We start from the raw sequence: 15576 nt of genomic DNA, 5'->3' as shown, positions 1-15576 counted from the left end.
TGACAATGAGTTCACTGTACTAAACTGGCCCCCACAGTCACCAGATCTCAACACAATGGAGCATCTTTGGGATGTGGTGGAACGGGAGCTTCGTGCCCTGGATGTGCATCCCACAAATCTCCATCAACTGCAAGATGCTATCCTATCAATATGGGCCAACATTTCTAAAGAATGCTTTCAGCACCTTGTTGAAGCAATGCCACGTAGAATTAAAGCAGTTCTGAAGGCGAAAGGGGGTCAAACACAGTATTAGTATGGTGTTCCTAATAATCCTTTAGGTGAGTTCATCGTAGCTCTTAATACTCTCTTTCTGTCTCCAGGAGATATAATTGAAGAATTGTACACGTACCCGGCTACTTTCAACACCCTTTGCTGCACTGGTATATTTCCCTCTATTTTTCTTTTTTTTTTTGCTGGCAGTTCCGTCAATACCCGCCAGCCTTTAAGAGACATCATGCAGCCAGGCATCTCGGCTTGCGGCCACACCATCCTGAACGCGCCCGATCTTGTCAAATCTCGGGAAGCTAAACGGGGCAGGGCCTGGTCAGTACTTGGATGGGAGACCTCCTAGAAATACCAGGTGCTGCAAGCTTTTTACGTCTCCTGGGTAACTTCATCGTAGCTCTTAATACTCTCTTTCTGTCTCCAGGAGATATAATTGAAGAATTGTACACGTACCCGGCTACTTTCAACACCCTTTGCTGCACTGGTATATTTCCCTCTATTTTTCTTTTTTTTTTTTGCTGGCAGTTCCGTCAATACCCGCCAGCCTTTAAGAGACATCATGCAGCCAGGCATCTCGGCTTGCGGCCACACCATCCTGAACGCGCCCGATCTCGTCAGATCTCGGAAGCTAAACGGGGCAGGACCTGGTCAGTACATGAAAGTGAGACCTCCTGGAAATACCTAGTGCTGCAAGCTTTTACGTCTCCTGGGTAACTTTATCGTAGCTCTTAATACTCTCTTTCTGTCTGGAGGAGATATAATTGAAGTATTGTACACGTATCCAGCTACTGTCAACACCCTTTGCTGCACTGATATTTTTCCATCCATTTTTCTTTTTTCTTTTTTTGTTTTTTTTTTTTGCTGGAAGTTCCGTCAATACCCGCCAACCTTTAAGAGACATCATGCAGCCAGGCCTCTTGGCTTGCGGCCACACCGTCCTGAACGTGCCCGATCTCGTAAGATCTCGGAAGCTAAACGGGGCAGGACCTGGTCAGTACTTGGATAGGAGACCTCCTGGAAATACCTGGTGCTGCAAGCTTTTACGTCTCCTGGGTAACTTTATCATAGCTCTTAATTCTCTCTCTCTGTCTGGAGGAGATATAATTGAAGAATTGTACACGTACCCGGCTACTGTCAATACCTTTTCCTGCACTGGTATATTTCCCTCCATTTTTCTATTTATTTATTTTTTATTTCTTGCTGGAAGTTCCATCAATACCCGCCAGCCTTTAAGAGACATCATGCAGCCCGGCCTCTTGGCTTGCGGCCACACCGTCCTGAACACGCCCGATCTCGTCAGATCTCGGAAGCTAAACGGGGCAGGTCCTCGTCAGTACTTGGATGGGAGACCTCCTGGAAATACCTGGTGCTGCAAGCTTTTTACGTCTCCTGGGAAACTTCATCGTAGCTCTTAATACTCTCTTTCTGTCTGGAGGAGATATAATTGAAGTATTGTACACGTACCCGGCTACTTTCAACAGCCTTTGCTGTACTGATATTTTTCCCTCCATTTTCCATTTTTTTTTTTTTTTTTTTGCTGGAAGTTCCGTCAATACCCGCCAGCCTTTAAGAGACATCATGCAGCCAGGCCTCTTGGCTTGCGGCCACACCGTCCTGAACGCGCCCGATCTCATCAGATTTCGGAAGCTAACGGGGCAGGGCCTGGTCAGTACTTGGATGGGTGACCTCCTGGAAATACCAGGTGCTGCAAGCTTTTTACGTCTCCTGGGTAACTTCATCATAGCTCTTAATACTCTCTTTCAGTCTGTAGGAGATATTATTGAAGAATTGTACACGTACCCGGCTACTTTCAAAACCCTTTGCTGCACTGATATTTTTCCCTCCATTTTTCTTTTTTCTTTTTTTTTTTGCTGTAAGTTCCGTCAATACCCGCCAGCCTTAAAGAGACATCATGCAGCCGTGCCTCTCGGCTTTCGGCCACACCGTCCTGAATGCGCATGATATCGTCAGATCTCGGAAGCTAAACGGGGCAGGACCTGGTCAGTACTTGAATGTGAGACCTCCTGGAAATACCAGGTGCTGCAAACTTTTACGTCTCCTGGGTAACTTCATCGTAGCTCTTAATACTCTCTATCTGTCTGGAGGAGATATAATTGAAGTATTGTACACGTACCCAGCTACTGTCAACACCATTTGCTGCACTGATATTTTTCCATCCATTTTTCTTTTTTTTTTTTTTTTTTGCTGGAAGTTCCGTCAATACCCGCCAACCTTTAAGAGACATCATGCAGCCAGGCCTTTCGGCTTGTGGCCACACCGTCCTGAATGCGCCCGATCTCGTCAGATCTCGGAAGCTAAACGGGGCAGGGCCTGGTCAGTACTTGGATGGGAGACCTCCTAGAAATACCAGGTGCTGCAAGCTTTTTACGTCTCCTGGGTAACTTCATCGTAGCTCTTAATACTCTCTATCTGTCCGGAGGAGATATAATTTAAGTATTGTACACGTACCCAGCTACTGTCAACACCCTTTGCTGCACTGATATTTTTCCATCCATTTTTTTTTTTTTTTTTTTTTTTTTTTTTTGCTTGAAGTTCTGTCAATACCCGCCAACCTTTAAGAGACATCATGCAGCCAGGCGTCTCGGCTTGCGGCCACACCATCCTGAACTCGCCCGATCTCGTCAGATCTTGGAAGCTAAACGGGGCAGGACCTGGTCGGTACATGAATGTGAGACCTCCTGGAAATACCTGGTGCTGCAAGCTTTTACGTCTCCTGGGTAAGTTTATCGTAGCTCTTAATACTCTCTATCTGTCTGGATGGAGATATAATTGAAGTATTGTACACGTACCCAGCTACTGTCAACACCCTTTGCTGCACTGATATTTTTCCATCCATTTTTCTTTTTTTTTTTTTTTTCTGCTGGAAGTTCCGTCAATACCCGCCAACCTTTAAGAGACATAATGCAGCCAGGCCTCTTGGCTTGCGGCCACACCGTCCTGAATGCGCCCGATCTCGTCAGATCTCGGAAGCTAAACGGGGAAGGGCCTGGTCAGTACTTGGATGGGAGACCTCCTACAAATACCAGGTGCTGCAAGCCTTTTACGTCTCCTGGGTAACTTCATCGTAGCTCTTAATACTCTCTATCTGTCCGGAGGAGATATAATTTAAGTATTGTACACGTACCCAGCTACTGTCAACACCCTTTGCTGCACTGATATTTTTCCATCCATTTTTTTTTTTTTATTTTTTTTTTTTTTTGCTTGAAGTTCTGTCAATACCCGCCAACCTTTAAGAGACATCATGCAGCCAGGCATCTCGGCTTGCGGCCACACCATCCTGAACGTGCCCGATCTCGTCAGATCTCGGAAGCTAAACGGGGCAGGACCTGGTCAGTACATGAATGTGAGACCTCCTGGAAATACCTGGTGCTGCAAGCTTTTACGTCTCCTGGGTAACTTTATCGTAGCTCTTAATACTCTCTATCTGTCTGGAGGAGATATAAATGAAGTATTGTACACGTACCCAGCTACTGTCAACATCCTTTGCTGCACTGATATTTTTCCATCCATTTTTCTTTTTTTTTTTTTTTTCTGCTGGAAGTTCCGTCAATACCCGCCAACCTTTAAGAGACATAATGCAGCCAGGCCTCTCGGCTTGCGGCCACACCGTCCTGAATGCGCCCGATCTCGTCAGATCTCGGAAGCTAAACGGGGCAGGGCCTGGTCAGTACTTGGATGGGAGACCTCCTAGAAATACCAGGTGCTGCAAGCCTTTTACGTCTCCTGGGTAACTTCATCGTAGCTCTTAATACTCTCTTTCTGTCTCCCGGAGATATAATTGAAGAATTGTACACGTACTAGGCTACTTTCAACACCCTTTGCTGCACTGGTATATTTCCCTCTATTTTTCTTTTTTTTTTTTGCTGGAAGTTCCGTCAATACCCGCCAACCTTTAAGAGACATAATGCAGCCAGGCCTCTCGGCTTGCGGCCACACCGTCCTGAATGCGCCCGATCTCGTCAGATCTCGGAAGCTAAACGGGGCAGGGCCTGGTCAGTACTTGGATGGGAGACCTCCTAGAAATACCAGGTGCTGCAAGCCTTTTACGTCTCCTGGGTAACTTCATCGTAGCTCTTAATACTCTCTTTCTGTCTCCAGGAGATATAATTGAAGAATTGTACACGTACTAGGCTACTTTCAACACCCTTTGCTGCACTGGTATATTTCCCTCTATTTTTCTTTCTTTTTTTTTTGCTGGACGTTCCGTCAATACCCGCCAGCCTTTAAGAGACATCATGCAACCAGGCCTCTCGGTTTGCGGACACACAGTCCTAAACGCGCCCGATCTCGGAAGATCTCGGAAACTAAATGGGGCAGGACCTGGTCAGTACTTGGATGGGAGATCTTCTGGAAATACCAGGTGCTGCCAGCTTTTTACGTCTCCTGGGGAACTTCATCGTAGCTCTTAATACTCTCTTTCTGTCTGGAGAATATATAATTGAAGAATTGTACACGTACCCGGCTACTTTCAACACCCTTTGCTGCACTGGTATTTTTCCCTCTATTTTTCTTTTTTTTTTTGGCTGGCAGTTCCGTCAATACCCGCCAGCCTTTAAGAGACATCATGCAGCCAGGCATCTCGGCTTGCGGCCACACCATCCTGAACGCGCCCGATCTCGTCAGATCTCGGAAGCTAAACGGGGCAGGACCTGGTCAGTACATGAATGTGAGACCTCCTGGAAATACCTCGTGCTGCAAGCTTTTACGTCTCCTGGGTAACTTTATCGTAGCTCTTAATACTCTCTATCTGTCTGGAGGAGATATAATTGAAGAATTGTACATGTACCCAGCTACTGTCAACACCATTTGCTGCACTGATATTTTTCCCTCCATTTTTCTTTATTCTTTTGTTTTTTGCTGGAAGTTCCATCAATACCCTCCAGCCTTTAAGACACATCATGCAGCCAGGCCTCTTGGCTTGAGGCCACACCGTCCTGAAGACGCAAGATCTCGTCAGATCTCGGAAGAGAAACTAGGCAGGGCCTGGTCAGTAATTGGATGGGTGACCTCCTGGAAATACCAGGTGCTGAAAGCTTTTTACATCTCCTGGGTAACTTCAGCGTAGCTCTTAATACTCTCATTCAGTCTGGAGGAGATATAATTGAAGAATTGTACATGTACCCGGCTACTTTCAACACCCTGTCCTGCACTGATATTTTTCCCTCCATTTTTCTATTTATTTATTTTTTATTCTTTGCTGGAAGTTCCGTCAATACCCGCTAGGCTTTAAGAGACATCATGCAGCCCGGCCTCTTGGCTTGCGGCCACACCGTCCTGAACACGCCCGATCTCGTCAGATCTCGGAAGCCAAACGGGGCAGGGCCTCGTCAGTACTTGGATGGGAGACCTCCTGGAAATACCTGGTGCTGCAAGCTTTTTACGTCTCCTGGGAAACTTCATCGTAGCTCTTAATACTCTCTATCTGTCTGGAGGAGATATAATTGAAGTATTGTACACGTACCCGGCTACTTTCAACAGCCTTTGCTGCACTGATATTTTTCCCTCCATTTTTCTTTTTTCTTTTTTTTTTTGCTGGAAGTTCCGTCAATACCCGCCAGCCTTTAAGAGACATCATGCAGCCAGGCATCTCGGTTTGCGGCCACACCATCCTGAACGCGCCCGATCTCGTCAGATCTCGGAAGCTAAACGGGGCAGGACCTGGTCAGTACATGAATGAGAGACCTCCTGGAAATACCTAGTGCTGCAAGCTTTTACGTCTCCTGGGTAACTTTATCGTAGCTCTTAATACTCTCTCTCTGTCTGGAGGAGATATAATTGAAGTATTGTACACGTATCCAGCTACTGTCAACACCCTTTGCTGCACTGATATTTTTCCATCCATTTTTCTTTTTTTTTTTTTTTTTTGCTGGAAGTTCCGTCAATACCCGCCAACCTTTAAGAGACATCATGCAGCCAGGCATCTCGGCTTGCGGCCACACCATCCTGAACGCGCCCGATCTCGTCAGATCTCGGAAGCTAAACGGGGCAGGACCTGGTCAGTACATGAATGTGAGACCTCCTGGAAATACCTCGTGCTGCAAGCTTTTACGTCTCCTGGGTAACTTTATCGTAGCTCTTAATACTCTCTATCTGTCTGGAGGAGTTATAATTGAAGTATTGTACACGTACCCAGCTACTGTCAACACCCTTTGCTGCACTGATATTTTTCCATCCATTTTTTTTTTTTTTTTTGCTGGAAATTCCGTCAATACCCGCCAGCCTTTAAGAGACATCATGCAGCCAGGCATCTCGGCTTGCGGCCACACCATCCTGAACTCGCCCGATCTCGTCAGATCTTGGAAGCTAAACGGGGCAGGACCTGGTCGGTACATGAATGTGAGACCTCCTGGAAATACCTGGTGCTGCAAGCTTTTACGTCTCCTGGGTAACTTTATCGTAGCTCTTAATACTCTCTATCTGTCTGGAGGAGATATATTTGAAGTATTGTACACGTACCCAGCTACTGTCAACACCCTTTGCTGCACTGATATTTTTCCATCCATTTTTCTTTTTTTTTTTGCTGGAAGTTCCGTCAATACCCGCCAACCTTTAAGAGACATCATGCAGCCAGGCCTCTTGGCTTGCGGCCACACCGTCCTGATTGCGCCCGATCTCGTCAGATCTCGGAAGCTAAACGGGGCAGGGCCTGGTCAGTACTTGGATGGGAGACCTCCTAGAAATACCAGGTGCTGCAAGCCTTTTACGTCTCCTGGGTAACTTCATCGTAGCTCTTAATACTCTCTTTCTGTCTCCAGGAGATATAATTGAAGAATTGTACACGTACTAGGCTACTTTCAACACCCTTTGCTGCACTGATATTTTTCCCTCCATTTTTCTTTTTATTTTATTTTTGTGCTGGAAGTTCCGTCAATATCCGCCAGCCTTTAAGAGACATCATGCAGCCAGGCCTCTTGGCTTGTAGTCACACCGTCCTGAACGCGCCCGATCTCGTCAGATCTCGGAAGCTAAACGGGGCAGGACCTGGTCAGTGCATGAATGTGAGACCTCCTGGAAATACCTGGTGCTGCAAGCTTTTACGTCTCCTGGGTAACTTTATCGTAGCTCTTAATACTCTCTATCTGTCTGGAGGAGATATTATTGAAGTATTGTACACGTACCCGGCTACTTTCAAAACCCATTACTGCACTGATATTTTTCCCTCCATTTTTCTTTTTCTTTTTTTTTTTTTTTTTTTTTTGCTGGAAGTTCCGTCAATACCCGCCAGCCTTTAAGAGACATCATGCAGCCAGGCATCTTGGCTTGCGGCCACACCATCCTGAACGCGCCCGATCTCGTCAGATCTCGGAAGCTAAACGGGGCAGGGCCTGGTCAGTAATTGGATGGGAGACCTCCGAGAAATACCAGGTGCTGCAAGCCTTTTACGTCTCCTGGGTAACTTCATCGTAGCTCTTAATACTCTCTTTCTGTCTGGAGGAGATATAATTGAAGAATTGTACACGTACTAGGCTACTTTCAACACCCTTTGCTGCACTGATATTTTTCCCTCCATTTTTCTTTTTATTTTATTTTTTTGCTGGAAGTTCCGTCAATATCCGCCAGCCTTTAAGAGACATCATGCAGCCAGGCCTCTTGGCTTGTAGTCACACCGTCCAGAACGCGCCCGATCATGTCAGATTTCGGAAGCTAAACGGGGCAGGGCCTGCTCAGTACTTGGATGGGAGACCTCCTGGAAATACCAGGTGCTGCAAGCTTTTTACGTCTCCTGGGTAACTTCATCGTAGCTCTTAATTCTCTCTTTCTGTCTCCAGGAGATATAATTGAAGAATTGTACACGTACCCGGCTACTTTCAACACCCTTTGCTGCACTGGTATATTTCCCTCTATTTTTCTTTTTTTTTTTTGCTGGCAGTTCCGTCAATACCCGCCAGCCTTTAAGAGACATCATGCAGCCAGGCATCTCGGCTTGCGGCCACACCATCCTGAACGCGCCCGATCTCGTCAGATCTCGGAAGCTAAACGGGGCAGGACCTGGTCAGTACATGAATGTGAGACCTCCTGGAAATACCTCGTGCTGCAAGCTTTTACGTCTCCTGGGTAACTTCATCGTAGCTCTTAATACTCTCTATCTGTCTGGAGGAGATATATTTGAAGTATTGTACACGTACCCAGCTACTGTCAACACCCTTTGCTGCACTGATATTTTTCCATCCATTTTTCTTTTTTTTTTTTTTTTTTGCTGGAAGTTCCGTCAATACCCGCCAGCCTTTAAGAGACATCATGCAGCCAGGCATCTCGGCTTGCGGCCACACCATCCTGAACTCGCCCGATCTCGTCAGATCTTGGAAGCTAAACGGGGCAGGACCTGGTCGGTACATGAATGTGAGACCTCCTGGAAATACCTGGTGCTGCAAGCTTTTACGTCTCCTGGGTAACTTTATCGTAGCTCTTAATACTCTCTTTCTGTCTGGAGGAGATATAATTGAAGAATTGTACACGTTCCCGGCTACTTTCAACACCCTTTCCTGCACTGTTATTTTTCCCTCCATTTTTTTATTTTTTTATTTTTTATTTTTTGCTGGAAATTCCGTCAATACCCGCCAGCCTTTAAGAGACATCATGCAGCCAGGCATCTCGGCTTGCGGCCACACCGTCCTGAACGTGCCCGGTCTCGTCAGACCTTGGAAACTAAACGGGCCAGGGCCTGGTTAGTACTTGGATGGGTGACCTCCAGGAAATACCAGGTGATGCAAGCTTTTTACGTCTCCTGGGTATCTTCATCGTAGCTCTTAATACTCTTTATCTGTCTGGAGGAGATATAATTGAAGTATTGTACACTTTGTCTTAGGGACAGTCTGGCTAGCAGTGACTGAGTGGTTGACAGACGACAAGCAACGGAATGTACGTGCTCTGTGATGTCATTGCAGTCAGCTGAGAGAGGCTCGTGATGTCATCGCTGAGCTGTCTGTCTGTCTGTCTGTCTCTCTCTCTCTCTTTCTCTCTCTCTCTCTCTCTCTCTCTTCCTCTCAATTCAATTCATTTGTATTGTCAAAGCAATTGGACATACATACATATATATATATATATATATATATATATATACATACATACATACATCCATACATGCTAGAAAGTCATTACTATGTTATCTTAAAGGCTAACTAAGCAGAACATATATCATTATAGAACAGAGTTCATAGGTCAACACATGGTTTTAGGGAACAGGCACGTAGGTCATACCGTTTGACAATGTCTCCAAGGTTCTCATCGTAAATAACAAACAGAAATCAAACTATCTTCTGGGCTGACCTTCTAGCTTGACCGTATCTTTCTTAAGTATACAAGAGAGAAAAACAGGTGTAAGAAAATAATTTCTAATTTTCCTTCTACACATATATACATACATACATACATATGTAGCGTTATGTTGGGTGTATTTGGATAAGAGCATTTGGGCTCTGAGCTGAAGCACTGATCTAAAGAAGACCTCTCCCCCCCCAAAGTTATCAGATTTCCTTAGCTCATCAGCTTGGAACTGGTTTGCATCAAAGTGACAGTTTTGGGGAGGATGGCACCGAGAAGAGGCCAAATAGTTTGGAATTCTGCTATGAGATGTCTGGAGAAAGGGGCCTGTAGGTGATAAAAACTCTTTGAAGTGGATGAGAGCCGAAATCCCGACATAGAGCTACGAACCCAGGCCAACCGGCATTTCCAAAAGATGGCATGGATTGACATCAGTCATAAATAAAGCCTCCCTCCAATAGGACACTGGGGGCTGAAACCGAAATCCAATCTCAAGAACTCAGGGACCAATCACCTACTGATCTGACAGACTATAAGGAACAGCGGACAGTTTTTCTCTCTCTCTCTCTCTCACCTGAACCAGAAACTCGCTGCCACAGCTCAACCTGTAGCTCTGTTGCCAGAACCGGAATCAGAAACCAACCAAGTCTTTGCCGGCAACAGAAGAGTTAAACTATGAGAAGGAGATTGAGCGAAGAATTATTTTAAAGGACTTTATTAAATAAATAACTTCACAGACCCACCTGATCAGTGGAGTTTTACAGCTGGACAATTGACTAAGTCGACTGAATACGAAAGTGTCAGTCACTTAAATAGCTATTTGAGTCTTAAGAAACTTGACCCTTGGAACAAACAGGGCCCTGCTTTCCTCAAAGACTTCGTCTTCAAGTAACTACGGTGGAACCATGCTTACAAAGAAGATTTTGTGCACAACCTTGGAGCCTTCAAACCAATGGAAAATCTGTTTGGAAACGACTCTACATTCCCGAAACCCCAACTTCCAGGTGCATCGACTGAGTGGAAGTTCTTGGACAAAGCCGAACCGGACTGCCTTTGTTCCAAACCACACGGACCTCGTGCCGTGTGCTGTTATCTGAGCCCGAAGCCAGAGAGGCCTCTCTGCGACGAAGTTCACATAAGTTTAACAGTTTGGAGTTTGTGATTCATGACATTTGAGAAATCAATTAGAAATGTTAATCTGTGATTCATAACTCTAGAATGTGTAATATCATTTAGTTTTCTTAAATATAAATGTGTGTTGCATTAAACTGTTTTGTTGATAATTTTAGAAATAAAATCTGTCAACGCCGAGAAATATCTTCTCATTCCTGTTTAACTGTTTAGTCTGAAATTGACACAAGTTAATAGACATTAGATTATTGGTGGCCCTGCCTATCCTTAATCATTGAATAATAATCAGTTAAGGGAAATTGTGGTAACAAATAGGATCTTTCTCGGCACCTAAACGTAAATGAGACTGATATATATATAACGAGAAGTTACCTGACATAAATACTAACCTGCGTAGTTATTTAATGTCTGACTAATAATACTAACGAGAGACTCACCTTCGTCTTACTAACCGGTATTGTAGTCAATGTGTTTATAACCTTTTTTGTTTAACGATTTGTTAAACGGAATGTACGTGCTCTGTGATTCGTCATGTCATCGCTGAGCTGGCTGGCTGGCTCTCTGTGTGTGTGTGTGTGTGTGTGTGTGTGTCTCTCTGTCTGTCTGTCTGTCTGTCTCTCTCTCTCTCTCTTACTCTCTCTCTCTCCCTCTCAATTCAATTCATTTGTATTGTCAAAGCAATTGGACATGCATACATACATACATACATATATATGGAAAATAAACAATATGTGTACATCTCTTTCTGCATTAGTGGTGCCCTCACAGATGTGCAAGTTACATGACAGACAGACAGACAGACACACACACACTTTCACACACAGACAGACAGACACAGACACACACAGAAACACACACACATACTTTGACAGACAGACAGACAGACACACGCATATTATGGGTCTTTGTTGGGTAGTGAAGTGGGTAGCATCAGTCGCAGTGTGGGTAATGTCAGGGAGCCAATCATAGTCCCCGTTATTTGCATATCGTCACTTAAAGAAGACTGGATAGGGAGATATAAATAGCAATGGGGAGACTCTTGTACTTGGTGTGGCTCTATCCATATAGTGGGGCCAGCAGGTGCAGCAATAGAAGCTCAGCCTGGGGAGACTGGATTTAGCATTTCCTCTCCATTTTGATAACTATCCATAATCATTTCTGCAAAATACTTCTATGATACCTATGTATGTTTTTTACTTGTACTATATTATACTATCAAGTATCAGTGTACACATACAATGTGACCTGTTACATTAATACAGAGGCCACGGAAGGCCAGATCACTAATAGCCACTGTCCCCTGATATTACACTTTTTTACAATCACTTTGGCACTCATTTCAGAACCTTGATGTCATTTTTCAAAACTCTAGACACTAAACTCACACCCGATGATCAAAATGCACATTTTTCAAAACTCTAACACTTTTTTACAATTGCTTGGATACAATACACATCAACCTCAGATCATTTGTTCATTGAACTAAAATGACACAACTTAACATCAAAGTATTACCATTTCAAAATGCAATTCACACATTACATCTGAGATCACTGTCTATTCATTTCATTACAAAGATCTAACTATCAATTGATACAGCTGCTCAAAATGATAAGTGACTGTTGCATTACTCTTAATGCATAATTTTATGGAAACTGACAAACAATATTCCATGTTTCGATCATGAAAGTTTCAGGATAATGAGATCCATTGACATCAATAAACGAGGAGCATGAACCAGTTGGACTACATTATCTATGGATGTAATATTTCATCATCATTCATCATCATGTAGCACTTTTCCACACCATGTTTTCAGTGTGGAAGGAAAGTTAGAAATTCTTTCTCTAATACCTGTTTTTCTCTCTTGTATACTTAAGAAAGATAAGGTCAAGCTAGAAGGTCAGGCCAGAAGGTAGTTTGATTTCTGTTTGTTATTTACGATGAGAATCTTGGAGACAATGTCAAACAGTATGATTGAAGTGCCTGCTCCCTAATCCATGTGTTGATCTATGAACTCTGTCCTATAATGATATAAATTCTGCTTAGCTAACTTTTAAGATAACATAGTAATGACTTTCTGATTATAACCAGCTCTTTGATTTTTGTGTATAAAAGCTCTGACTGTTAAAATGAAGGCAGAGCGACTTTGGGATCTACTTGAGTCACTGTTCCTCTCCACGCTGCGTGTATTAAAGGCATTGCAACTAACGCTCCAACCTGGTTGAAGATGATTGTTCTTCCACATCAGATTTGACATTACTGTATGTATGCAGGCCCTTGTAATTGCTTTTCCAATACTGCCAACTGGTTATTGATGATTGATTTCACATTGTAGTACGAGTATCGAGTGAATTGAGTGCTATCCACCCCAGCAACACAGTGATAACATGGAGCCGGCAAGTCATCCAGGTCACAATAGAGGTCAAGCAGTGGGAGGAGGAAGACGTGGTGGTCAAAGGAATGGAAGGGGACATGCACCCCTTCTGAGAGGTGGTCGTGGGCCTCGTCATAGAGGAGGGCTTAGGCCTCACCAGAGAGGCAGCCATGGGCCTCATTTGAGAGGTGTTGGGGGAACGTGGTAGAGGACAAGGCCACGGACCAGACAGCGGCAGCAACAGCAAATAGTGTCCAGTGAAATCCAAGAAATAGTTGTAGAGCATGTTGTAAATCATGGCATGACCATGACTGAGGCAGCTACAATGACTCAATCAAACCTCAGAATCAACTCAGGATCAACTGTGGCCTCAATCATCAGAAATTTCCGTACTGAGAAGCGGCAAGTCTTCAGCATGCACTAAACATTAGGCTACTCTCAATTGTCAAATGACTGTATACTGCATACCAATGTGTAGCACAGAGTATAGTGTGCCTTTTGAAAGAAATGCAGACAGAGTGAAGCAGCTGATGACTGAGTATGTTCAGGTATGTTCAGTTTCAAGATGCCTCTTGTGAAAAATGGTTGTGAGAACCTGAACCTGAACACAGGGCTGATGGAAATTCAGAAGTACAGTAATCAATCCTTTGTTTTACACTAAGCCAGGTGAGGAACACTGCAGTTGACATTTTACTGTAGTTTTGTTCTTTTTTGTAGCTAATTATTGTTGCATGGATTCAAAGAAACCTATGGTGTGATTTGATTGTATTGCATCAATACATTTCAGATTTTGTTCAATGATTCCACTGTGTCTGTAGTATTCTCTCTACTAGTCCTTTTACAGTGATGTATTTATGTGTAGTACCATAATGAAACATGTATCACATATTTTGTACTACAATATTTAATGATTGTACGAACAACTACACAGTGAAACTATCGGTATCTTCTGTGTTACTATGTTACTATGGTATTTCATGATAAATGAGTTATTTGAACCAACAAGTCTGCAAGTGCAAGGTTTCTTTAAAGATATGAATGCACAATGCAATGTTTTGAACATTGGACAGCCTGTGTTACAAGTGATGACCGTTTTGAGTTTTGTGTCTAGAGTTTTGAAAAATGACATCAAGGTTCTGAAATTAGTGACAAAGTGATTGTAAAAAACTGTATATTCATCCTATTTAATGTGCTCTTTTAAAATGTACTTTTCTTTTTTATGTTGCCATTTCTGTTCTACCAATGTTTCAGTTGTTAGCCAAAGATTGACAGAGTACATCTCATACACACAGGCCAGACAGCAAGGATTTCTTTTTGAAATTCAATTACAAATGCTGCATGAACTCATCAATACGATTAGAGCTCCTGAAAGCAATATAACTAACTCACTCTACAGCATCTCATTAGCAGTGAAAAGAAACCAAGAAAGTTGGGACAGTCGACTGTTTACCACTATGTAACATCACCTTTTCTTTTAATAACACTTATTAAGCACTTGGGCACTGAAGACACCACTTGGTTAAGTTTAGCAAGTGGGATTTCCCCCCATTCATCCATTATGCATTTCCTCAGCTGCGCAACTGCACAGGGCCTTCGTTGTCTTAATTTGCACTTCATAGTGCGCCACACATTCTCAATTCGGAGACAGGTCAGGACTGCAGGCAGGCCATGCTAGCACCCGCACTCTCTGCCTACGCAACCATGCGCTTGTAATCTGGGCAGAATGTGGTTTGGCGTTATCCTGCTGAAAAATGCAGGGATGTCCCTGGAAAAGACGATGTCTGGATGGCAGCATATGTTGCTCCAAAATGTGTACATCTCTTTCTGCAAAAATGGTGCCCTCACAGATGTGCGAGTTACATGACAGACAGACACTCATACACACTGTCACACCCACACACACACACACACTTTCACAGACAGACACACGCACACACACTCACTTTCACACAGAGACAGACACACAAACACAGAGACAGACACACACACACTCACTTTCACACAGAGACACACAAACACATACACTTTCACACAGACACACACACACATACATACATACATACATACATATATAAGGAAAAGAAACAATACATTTAAAAATCACAAAAAGATGTAATAAAGTACAGAAAATCTAAATGTAATAAAATGTGATCTTTAATACACACAAATATGTATGGCTGGTCGGATGCGTCTTGGACTCGGGTTCCTCTTCATTACGTATAATGCTTTTGCCTTTTGCTATAGCTTTCCGTGGAGGGGATCGTGGGTGAGTTTGTACCATTCTTGGGAGGCTCTGCCTTGTTGGGGCGGAGCTGTGATCCAGGTGAACAGCAGATCGGACATAGGTGGGCATGTGGGCGGAGGAGGAAGGCCGGTCAAGCAAATAAGCTTGCTAAGGTACGCAGCAGCAGCAAGCAGCCCCACCATCCAGTCAGCCAGCCAGTCTGGCTGGCAGTGACTGAGTGGTTGACAGACGGCAAGCAACGGAATGTACGTGCTCTGTGATGTCATAGGAGTCACCTGAGAGAGATGTTTGTGATGTCATCGCTGAGCTGGCTGGC

The 15576-nt window shown here is 43.9% G+C and overlaps 8 non-coding genes and 17 pseudogenes across 8 annotated transcripts; all 25 read left to right on the top strand.

Annotated features, from left to right (window-relative positions):
• The first annotated feature begins 472 nt into the window (after positions 1 to 472).
• On the top strand, positions 473 to 592 carry LOC136761516 (uncharacterized; annotated as a pseudogene).
• Positions 593 to 802: 210 nt separating this feature from the next.
• LOC136761813 (uncharacterized) lies at positions 803 to 921 on the top strand (annotated as a pseudogene).
• A 224-nt stretch (positions 922 to 1145) lies between these two features.
• LOC136760899 (uncharacterized) lies at positions 1146 to 1264 on the top strand (annotated as a pseudogene).
• A 220-nt stretch (positions 1265 to 1484) lies between these two features.
• Positions 1485 to 1603, top strand: LOC136760950 (uncharacterized; annotated as a pseudogene).
• A 218-nt stretch (positions 1604 to 1821) lies between these two features.
• On the top strand, positions 1822 to 1939 carry LOC136762680 (5S ribosomal RNA). The gene has a single exon (XR_010820873.1). It is a non-coding gene; the product is annotated as a 5S ribosomal RNA (ribosomal RNA).
• Positions 1940 to 2489: 550 nt separating this feature from the next.
• On the top strand, positions 2490 to 2608 carry LOC136761866 (5S ribosomal RNA). The gene has a single exon (XR_010820403.1). It is a non-coding gene; the product is annotated as a 5S ribosomal RNA (ribosomal RNA).
• A 222-nt stretch (positions 2609 to 2830) lies between these two features.
• On the top strand, positions 2831 to 2949 carry LOC136761885 (uncharacterized; annotated as a pseudogene).
• Positions 2950 to 3165: 216 nt separating this feature from the next.
• On the top strand, positions 3166 to 3284 carry LOC136762443 (5S ribosomal RNA). The gene has a single exon (XR_010820642.1). It is a non-coding gene; the product is annotated as a 5S ribosomal RNA (ribosomal RNA).
• A 221-nt stretch (positions 3285 to 3505) lies between these two features.
• On the top strand, positions 3506 to 3624 carry LOC136761391 (uncharacterized; annotated as a pseudogene).
• A 215-nt stretch (positions 3625 to 3839) lies between these two features.
• LOC136762444 (5S ribosomal RNA) lies at positions 3840 to 3958 on the top strand. The gene has a single exon (XR_010820643.1). It is a non-coding gene; the product is annotated as a 5S ribosomal RNA (ribosomal RNA).
• Positions 3959 to 4168: 210 nt separating this feature from the next.
• On the top strand, positions 4169 to 4287 carry LOC136762433 (5S ribosomal RNA). Its single transcript, XR_010820632.1, has one exon. It is a non-coding gene; the product is annotated as a 5S ribosomal RNA (ribosomal RNA).
• A 541-nt stretch (positions 4288 to 4828) lies between these two features.
• LOC136761671 (uncharacterized) lies at positions 4829 to 4947 on the top strand (annotated as a pseudogene).
• A 215-nt stretch (positions 4948 to 5162) lies between these two features.
• LOC136762211 (uncharacterized) lies at positions 5163 to 5281 on the top strand (annotated as a pseudogene).
• Positions 5282 to 5502: 221 nt separating this feature from the next.
• LOC136760817 (uncharacterized) lies at positions 5503 to 5621 on the top strand (annotated as a pseudogene).
• A 216-nt stretch (positions 5622 to 5837) lies between these two features.
• On the top strand, positions 5838 to 5956 carry LOC136761629 (uncharacterized; annotated as a pseudogene).
• Positions 5957 to 6171: 215 nt separating this feature from the next.
• LOC136761670 (uncharacterized) lies at positions 6172 to 6290 on the top strand (annotated as a pseudogene).
• Positions 6291 to 6498: 208 nt separating this feature from the next.
• Positions 6499 to 6617, top strand: LOC136761884 (uncharacterized; annotated as a pseudogene).
• Positions 6618 to 6825: 208 nt separating this feature from the next.
• LOC136761530 (5S ribosomal RNA) lies at positions 6826 to 6944 on the top strand. Its single transcript, XR_010820365.1, has one exon. It is a non-coding gene; the product is annotated as a 5S ribosomal RNA (ribosomal RNA).
• A 216-nt stretch (positions 6945 to 7160) lies between these two features.
• Positions 7161 to 7279, top strand: LOC136761831 (uncharacterized; annotated as a pseudogene).
• Positions 7280 to 7504: 225 nt separating this feature from the next.
• On the top strand, positions 7505 to 7623 carry LOC136762514 (5S ribosomal RNA). Its single transcript, XR_010820711.1, has one exon. It is a non-coding gene; the product is annotated as a 5S ribosomal RNA (ribosomal RNA).
• A 216-nt stretch (positions 7624 to 7839) lies between these two features.
• Positions 7840 to 7958, top strand: LOC136761560 (uncharacterized; annotated as a pseudogene).
• Positions 7959 to 8168: 210 nt separating this feature from the next.
• LOC136761669 (uncharacterized) lies at positions 8169 to 8287 on the top strand (annotated as a pseudogene).
• A 215-nt stretch (positions 8288 to 8502) lies between these two features.
• LOC136761883 (uncharacterized) lies at positions 8503 to 8621 on the top strand (annotated as a pseudogene).
• A 220-nt stretch (positions 8622 to 8841) lies between these two features.
• On the top strand, positions 8842 to 8960 carry LOC136761337 (uncharacterized; annotated as a pseudogene).
• Positions 8961 to 15209: 6249 nt separating this feature from the next.
• LOC136762306 (U5 spliceosomal RNA) lies at positions 15210 to 15324 on the top strand. The gene has a single exon (XR_010820510.1). It is a non-coding gene; the product is annotated as a U5 spliceosomal RNA (small nuclear RNA).
• Positions 15325 to 15576: the final 252 nt, after the last annotated feature.

This window comes from Amia ocellicauda, chromosome 10, assembly GCF_036373705.1.
Source record: "Amia ocellicauda isolate fAmiCal2 chromosome 10, fAmiCal2.hap1, whole genome shotgun sequence".
In the NCBI taxonomy this organism is placed as follows: domain Eukaryota; kingdom Metazoa; phylum Chordata; class Actinopteri; order Amiiformes; family Amiidae; genus Amia; species Amia ocellicauda.
Note: the sequence above shows the minus strand (reverse complement) of the source record. Positions and strands in the feature narration are given on the sequence as shown.